At 30.2% G+C, this 8,927-nt stretch overlaps 1 pseudogene; it reads right to left on the bottom strand.

Annotated features, from left to right (window-relative positions):
• Positions 1-2,610: 2,610 nt before the first annotated feature.
• On the bottom strand, positions 2,611-3,233 carry LOC118046142 (hevamine-A-like; annotated as a pseudogene).
• Between the last annotated feature and the right edge of the window lie 5,694 nt (positions 3,234-8,927).

Genomic DNA, 8,927 nt, shown 5'->3' with positions numbered 1-8,927 from the left:
ATCCATGCTTTCAGAAAAGAAGATTCCCAAAACCTTCTAGGCTGAGGCAGTAAACTGGATCATATATGTCTTGAACAAATGTCCTACTAATGCTGTAAAAGACATGACATCAGAAGAAGTGTGGACTGGAGTGAAGCCCTCAGTTGAACACTTTAGAGTGGTTGGATGTGTAGCTCATGTGTATATACCAAATACAAGACGAACCAAACTGGAAAACAAGAGTGTGTGTTGTGTACTGTTGGGAGTAAGTGAAGAATCAAAGGGTTATATATTGTATGACCCTGCGACAAAGAAAATTGTAACTAGTAGGGGCATAATCTTTGAAGAAGAGAAACACTGGGATTGGGATATCAGTTACAAAGAGGAGTTACAAATGAACTTAGAATGGGGAGAAGAAGGTGAAACTGATGGAGATGAAGCAAACAATAGTAGAGATGCAGAGACAATTGAGCATAATATTGCAGACTCAGGTGTAGAGTCAAATTATGATGCCATTGAAGAATCCAACAATGCTCCTGCCAACACAATACATGAAGAAGGTGTCAATCTGCATACAAGAAGGAATTATTCCTAGTTGGATGAGAGACCATGTCTCTAGTGAAGGATTGTCAGAAGAAGAAACTGAACTGAAAATGGCAATTGTAACTTCTGATGACCCCGTGAGCTATGAAGAGGCAGTAAAAAGTTATCAGTAGAGGGAAGTCATGGATGCTAAAATAGAATCAATTCAAAAGAATGAGACATGGAGTTTAACTGAATTACCAGCTAGAACTAAGAAGATTGGGGTGAAATGGATATACAAGACCAAGCTAAATGAGTCTGGTAAAGTGGATAAGTTTAAAGCCTGGTTGGTTGCAAAGGGCTATGCTTAATAACATGGTGTGGATTACATAGAGGTATTTGCTCATATGGCAATAATGGACATTGTTCGAATGATCATTGCACTAGTTGCTCAAAGAAGTTGGCTCATCTATCAACTAGATGTTAAGTCGGCTTTTTTGCATGGGAAATTAAGTGAGGATTTATTTATAGAACAACTAAAAGGATATGAGCAGAAAGGAAATGAGCACAAGGTCTACAAATTACACAAAGCTTTGTATGGACTAAAACAAGCCCCTCGAGCTTGGTTTAGTCGCATTGAAGCTTACTTCATCCATGAAGGATTTTAGAAGTGCATCAATGAACAAACTTTGTTTGCTAAACAAACCAGTGGAGGCAGAATTTTAATTGTGAGTGTTTATGTGGATGACTTGATCTTCACTGGAGATGATGAGCAAATGATGTTAGAATTCAAGCAATCAATGATGAGGGTATTTGACATGACTGATCTAGGAAGAATGAGGTTCTTCTTAGGCATAAAAGTACTACAACAGATCAATGGAATCTATATCTGTCAATGAAAATATACACTAGAGGTTCTGAAATGGTTTGGAATGGAAGAAAGTAATGCATAATGAATCCTATAGTCCCTGGCTTTAAGACTAATAAAATTGGAGAAGGAAGCAAAATCGATGAGACTTACTATAAACAAATAATAGAAAGTCTTATGTATATCACTGCTACAAGGCCAGATATCATGATTGGGGTGAGCTTTATTAGCAGGTTTATGGCCAATCCAACAGAAGTGCATCTACAGGCTGCTAAAAGAATATTAAGATACTTGAAGGGTACCATTAATTATGGAATATTCTACAAGAAGAATGAGAACAAACAGCTGATTGCATACACTGATAGTGACTATGCAGGAGACATTACAGACAGAAAGAGTACATCCAATTATGTCTTCATGCTGAGTAGAGGAGCAGTTTCATGGTCATCAAAGAAGCAACTTATAGTCACTCTATCAACAACTGAAACATAATTCGTGGCAGTAGCTGCCTGTGCTTTCCAGGCAATATGGATGAGAAGGATTCTGGTGAAGTTAAATGTTGAACAAGAAGGGTGCACCATCTTAATGTGTGATAACAGTTCAACCATCAAGCTCTTAAGAAATCCCATTATGCATGGACGTAGTAAACACATTGATGTGAGATTCCATTTCTTATGTGATTTAACTCGAGACAGGGTCATTGAACTTGTGTATTGTGGCTCAATAGATCAAGTGGATTCCATTTCTTATGTGATTTAACTCGAGACAGGGTCATTGAACTTGTGCATTGTGGCTCACAAGATCAAGTGGCTGACTTGCTAACGAAACCAGTTAAACTGCAGACATTTAAAAATCTTCAAGAACAAATGGGAGTCTGTGTGATGTCTGGAGTAAACTAATAACAACACATAAATTAGTTAGAGGAAAGAATGTTGGAAAGTATTCAATAACTATTAGCAATATTGTTGAATAAATCTGTTAGTTAGTTATCCAGCTGGTAGTTAGTTAAGTCAGATAAGTTTCTTAGTGTTTAATTGTTAGTTAACAAACTGATTCCTTGAATCACGGTGCAGCAGTTATTAGCCACCATGCAGCATTGTAAAGGCTATATAAAGCCAGACGATTGTTTCTTCAAAGCAGGAGATACAATTCAGTATTCATCAGTGTTCTTGAATATCTGTTTCTAACACCCACAACCTTCTTTATACATAAAACTCAAGAGATCTTGCCAAATAGGTTGTTATAGAATTGGACTCAGACATAGTAAAAAAGACCAGTATTAAGGGCAGTCCCTAAATTACTGTCTGGGAATCGACACTGAGGAGCTGCTGCTAAATACACTTTTCTTCCATGTTTAGATAAGAAACGAGCAAGATCCTCCCAATATAGAGTTGATCCTTGCTCGATGTCAAAATCAATGCCATCCAGAACAGCATCACCTAGAGGACGAGAAGATGATTGTCCACCTAAGAAATTGTTCCACAAGTAATCTGCAACGTTTCTGGCATCATCTTTAGAGGCTAGAGTATAGTTTCAAACGCCACCACCGAGAGAAAGCAGCACCTTGATCCCTTGCTGCTGACAACTCTTGATGCCACCGCTGACAATTGTACAGCCACCGTTTTCCGGGTTGCAATGTCCAGCAAGGTTCATTTCTGGGGTTTGACCATTGCCAAACTTGTTGAGAAAAGCTATGTTAACATAAGCATATCTGTGCTAGGGTTCCTTCATTGCCATTTTGACCCCAGTATATTGAAATCCCACCAGCAGCATGAGAGGATTTAGTTAGCAAAAGGACCAGGAGAGGAAGGAGAAGTAGGGTGGCTTGAGAATATTTGGCCATATTTGCCAACTACCCAAAAGGTTTGGATTGTTTTTTGTGCCTCTAATGGCGAAGGGTTGCCAATTATATAAGAACCCTAGAGGGCCTCCACTAGGAAAATTTGACCCTACGAAAGCAACATCTACTTTGCTCACTGTATGCATACAATTAATCGGTGAGAGGTCTCCAAGCCGAGTTGGTTGACTTCAAATAAGGAGATTTTATTCTCTAGAATCCAAATATTTTCACTTTAAAGTTTTAAAGAAATGATTTTGCACGCCTCCTCGTCAAAGAGATTAGAATGAATAGTATTTTTATTTTTTTTTACAAGAAAGGAATGTTAAGCTCAATTGTGCATCCAATATTAAGGGTTAATTTGATATTGCGGTTGTTATTGTGGTTGTGGTTTTAAAAAAATTAATTTATAAAAAGTACTTTTAGTTGAGGTTATGTTGAAAAAATAGGTGTTTGATTAAAAATGTGGTTGAAAATAAGGTTGAACAAAAAAATAATTTAATGTGTTTTATTAAGAATACTTTTGAAATTGAGGTTATAAAATAATTTTAAAAAATATATATTAATATTGATGGTTTTTAATTTTAATATTGTAGATTTAACTATTGCTATTACATCGTGAAATAAATAATACTTTATATAAAATATTTTTTATTATTCCATGAAACCATTTACAATTCCATTACATACAAAATACATTCGACAAGAACTACAGTTTTCATAATTTTTTGAGCGTCTAATAAAATTAGATAAAATATTATCAGGTATAAAATTAATATTACAGTGCGAGTGAATTTATACTAGTTTTTCGAGGAAAAAAAATTATTCAAATCACAGTGCAAGTTAATTTAATTCACTCTAAACTAGTTTTTTTTTTTTAAAAAAAAAATGTTCAAAAATTAACACACTAAAAGAAAAGAAAAACTAAAACTGTTCACGTGAACAGCGCAATTCACTTGTGAATATTGCAAGTGAATTGCACTGTTCATTATTTTTAAGTGAACAGTGCAATTCTTTGGCACTGTTTACATGAATAGTATATCAATATATATTATTCATGCTAATTGCACTGTTTATTGAATAGTGGAATTAGCATAAATAATGCAAAAGACAGTATTTTACTGCTTTCAAAAAAACTATGGTCCTACACCATTTAAATGGTGGGATCCACGTTTTTTATTTTTTAACAATTTGTAACCAAACAGCTAATTAGTGCGTTTTTAAATAAATGCGAATGTTAACGCGTATCCAAACCGGTTGTAAATGTGTATTTGGTAAAGTGAGGGCAAGGTAATTTTTAAAAATATTTTTTAATTGAAAATATATTAAAATGATATATATATATATATATATATATATATTAGATTTTATTTTATTTTTTTATAATAGTATATTAAAATCATCAAAAAAATTTTAAAAAATTTAATTTAATAATATTTTAGATAAAAAGTAGTTTGGAAAGCAAATTCAACCACGAAAACAAATATTTACTAAGGCTCTGTTTAGTGTTGTTGTCCAAGCGTGTTTTTTTTAAAAAAACAATTAGTTTTAAATTATTATTTTCTTAACTTTTTTTTATTGTTTTGTTGTTCTAATATTAAAAATAAATTTAAAATAATAATATTCAAATATTATTTTAATATATTTTTAAATAAAAAAATATTTTAAAAAAATAATATCTATAATATTTTTATCAAACTCTAATATTAATGCTGCTGAAGGCTTTTGACTTGCCTCCCTGTCTCATCTCTTCTCACTTCATAATTAAAATTTAATTTAGTCTTCTCCAGGTTCAAATAACCACATATATAACTTTTCCCACACATACAAAATAAAATAAAAATAAAATCTCGAAAGACTAATAATGCTGCTGAAGGCTTTTGACTTACCTCCCTGTGTCATCGCTTCTCACTTCATAATTAAATTTTAATTTAGTTTTCTCCAAATTTAAATAACCACATCTAACTTTTCTCACTTCACCTGTTTGTTTTTATATTTTAGTTTAAAAAAAACATTTAATTTTTTTTATTTTTTATCTTTGCTTTAAATTATTTTTTATATATTTTCAGATCATTTTAATGTGCTGATATCAAAAATAATTTTTTTTTAAAAAATATTTTAATGTATTTTCAAGTAAAAAACATTTTAAAAAATAACCACAAGCACACTTTCAAATAATTATCAAACAACTTTAAAGAAATACATGCAAGATGCCAACACTCTTCCAAGTATATATATATATAATTGAAGTATTTTGTTGTCATTTTTTTTATTTTTAATTGAAAAATAATATATTTGTTGCTTATAAGCTGACGATGAAAGATTGTTAAGAGATTAATGTGTGATTTTTAAAATAAGAATATTTGAAAATATAGTAGCGGTTATTTTTTTAAAGTGTTTTTCATTCAGAAATAAATCAAAATAATATTTTTTTTATTAAAATTTATTTTTAATATCAGCATATCAAAACAATTTAAAACACTAAAAAACATTTATTTTTGAAGAAAAAAAAAGTTGAATTTCAATATAAAACACCCCTAAACAGACCAAATTATTATTTTCTTAAAAAATAATGACTAACTTATAATTTGACTTGTTACTTTATTAATTACTCTAGCTCCCATGCACAGGGACGGATGCTACCCAAGTGAAAAATGCTCAAACTTCCATGAAAATTAATGTACAGTGGTTATGCATATAATCTTTTCTCTTCAAAATCAAAATTGTTTTGTACACATTATTTTTGTGTTTAAAAATGTTTTCGAAAGATTTTTGAATTTTTTTACTTTAAATTAATTTTATTTTTATGATTTTGATAGTTTTAATATCCTGATATTAAAAATATTATTTTGATATTTTTTTAAATAAAAAATAATCATTACTATAATTTCTCGTTATATAAACCCATCTCAGTAATGACTTGATACAAATTTATAAATTTATCATATTAACTTTAATTAAAATAATATTATTTTAAGATATTTTTTAAACTAAAACCAATTATTGAATCAACACACCAGGTTAAGACGGTTTAATAATAGTGGTTTCCTAAAGCGCAGTGCTATTTTTTCCATTGAAATAAAAAAACAATATAGGACTTCAATTATGCTAGAAAATCATATATTAACTTAGAAAATAAAAAATAAAGCAAGAGGCAGATAGGCAACTTAGCTGAGTCAAGTCAAGGAGCATTTAGGTGTTAGCTGGATAAGATTGAAGTTCAAACGTCACTGTTGTCGACGAGATGAATCACTTACAAGAAGAAAAGGCCAGAATTTGAGTAGACATGCATGTTTAACAACGACAATGAATTGAACACTTTCTCTTCTAAACAATGAATTGAACACTTTCTCTTCTAACTTACACAACAATAATTTACAAGAACTAATTGTAACAGGAATTTGTGAGGAGGGAAACAGTGATCCCTCCTTTTCAGCACTTTGTTTTAATTTTATTTTTTTAATTTTAGATTTATTAAGGTTAATGATTTATTTTGGTTTATTTTTTATGAGATTATCCTAATCTTATGACTTGAGTTACTAATTTTGTGGATTAATTCAATTGTTTCAAGTTTTTTTTGTAAATAAAATTTTTGTTTTTAATTTATCGTTCATTGTTTGGATTGATTAAGAATTAAACTTAATAATTTATTTTGATTTGTTTTTTATAATGTTATCTCAGTTTCATAATTTGAATAAAAAATTTGACAGATTAAATTGAGCTGATTCATGTATTTTTTTTATTATTTTTTTTAATTTTATTCTTCAATATTAGATCAATTTTGCTTTGATTTGTTTTTTATGACGGTATCACAATTTCATGATTTGAATAAAAAATTTGACAGGTTAAATTGAGTTGACTCATGTATTTTTTTTGTTATTTTTTTTAAATTTTATCCTTCAATATTAGACTGATTGAGAATTAAGTTTCATAACTTGTTTTGTTTTGCTTTTTATTAAGTTATATTAGTCTCATGATCTATTTTTGACATGTTAATTCTGGTTGACTTGAGTTTTTATATTTTTTTTATATATTTTTTAATTGTATTCTTCAATATTAGATTGGTTGAGATTTAAGTTTCAATATATTTTTCATGAGATTACCATAGTTTTATCATTCAAATATTGAATTTCACGTATTAACTTGAGTTGATTCGGCTCAATTTAATATTATGTTATCTTAATATATATTTTAAAATACATATTATATTAAAAAAAATTTAGTTAAATAAAAAAAAATCTGATTGAGTTTTTATTTTTTTTTTCTTAAAAACACGCTAACTGTAGATATTTAGTTAGATATTAGAAATTTTTTGATAATATTATTAAATTTGATATGATTTAGTTAGTTAATATATTAACTTAGTTTATTGTTTTGATTTTTATTTTTAAATTAAATTAAGTTGGAGTTTATTTAATAAAAAATTATCACTTAACTCAATAAAAATTCAATTTTTTAATTAAAATCATTTTTTTTAAAATATTTAAAACAACAATAACTTTAAATTGAAATTTAAAAAAAAAAAACGAAAACAGATTTAAAATATTTGATCAACAAAAAAATCCCGCCAAAAAACCTCAAAATTCGCCCTTTCTCATCCAACCCATCGTTCCACCCTCCTTTTCCTCCCTCCTCCTCCTCATCCGCTCGCAAATCTCCAATAATGGCAGACCCAATAACAAACTACACAAAAACCCAACACATCCTTCTTCTCATGGACCTAACTCTACTCCTCCACCACTCCCAAAACCTTACATCACTTCCCTTCTCTCCTCCATCAAAGCCCCTCCTCTCTTTCCCTCCCCTCTCCACTTCTCTCTTCTGTTCCAAACTCTTCTTCTCCTTCTTTTCCCCTCTTCTTTCCTCTTCTCTCCCATTTCCCTCTCCTTTGACCACCCCAACAATACCCTTTGTAGAAGAACACGTCACCAGCACATGTTCAAATCCTGTTTCAAAAGAATAACCATTTTGTAAAACTTATCTTATCTGTAAGTTAGGCATGTACTTATCCTATCTGTTAGCTAGGCATGTATTTATTTTTAAAAATCAAATCCTTGTAATAGAATGAGTTCAGATGAACTCTATTTAAATTCCTCATAATTCGCTAATTTAAAACAACAAGGAATTTTATTATCAAATAGCCACTTTACACACTCTTCACTCTCTCTCAACTAGTCTCTCTTCTCTCTTGCCTAAAATTGAGCAGTCTTCTTTTTCTCTGAGGGTGGTCCATGTGGCTACTATGTTGTAGGAGATACTGCACGAGTATGCCTGGGAGTCTGATTCTTGTGAATCTTTAATAGGCGTGTCTCAAAATTCTGACCCTTTTGTTGTTAACTCTAATTTGGTTATTATGTTTTCACCGACTACATATGAGATCTTTTAAGTGGATTTCGAAGATTCTTAACATGGAATTGAATGGTTGGTGTTTAGCATATGGGAATTTGTTTACTGAGAAGTTTAATAGAGATTTTAAGAGTGTTGATGAAGGGTTTGTTAGTAAATATATTCACTTTAGTTAGGTTGATTTGAAATGTGAAGTTAGGTGTGTTAATTTTGATGAGTCTGAAGTGCGTTTTGAGCTTTTTGAGAGGGGGATTAAGGTTTTAGACTTGGGATTCTGTTTTGGTGATTCTGTTGTTTTAGGTTGTGCTCTTGTTCCTTTTGGTTTGATTTATCATAGGATTAATGTTTCGCCAAAAGTTTTTGATTTTAATGTTT

The sequence above is a fragment of the Populus alba genome, chromosome 15 (genome assembly GCF_005239225.2).
Source record: "Populus alba chromosome 15, ASM523922v2, whole genome shotgun sequence".
NCBI classification, from domain to species: Eukaryota; Viridiplantae; Streptophyta; class Magnoliopsida; order Malpighiales; family Salicaceae; genus Populus; species Populus alba.
The sequence above is the reverse complement of the archived record's forward strand: the minus strand, read 5'-3'. Positions and strand labels throughout refer to the sequence as shown.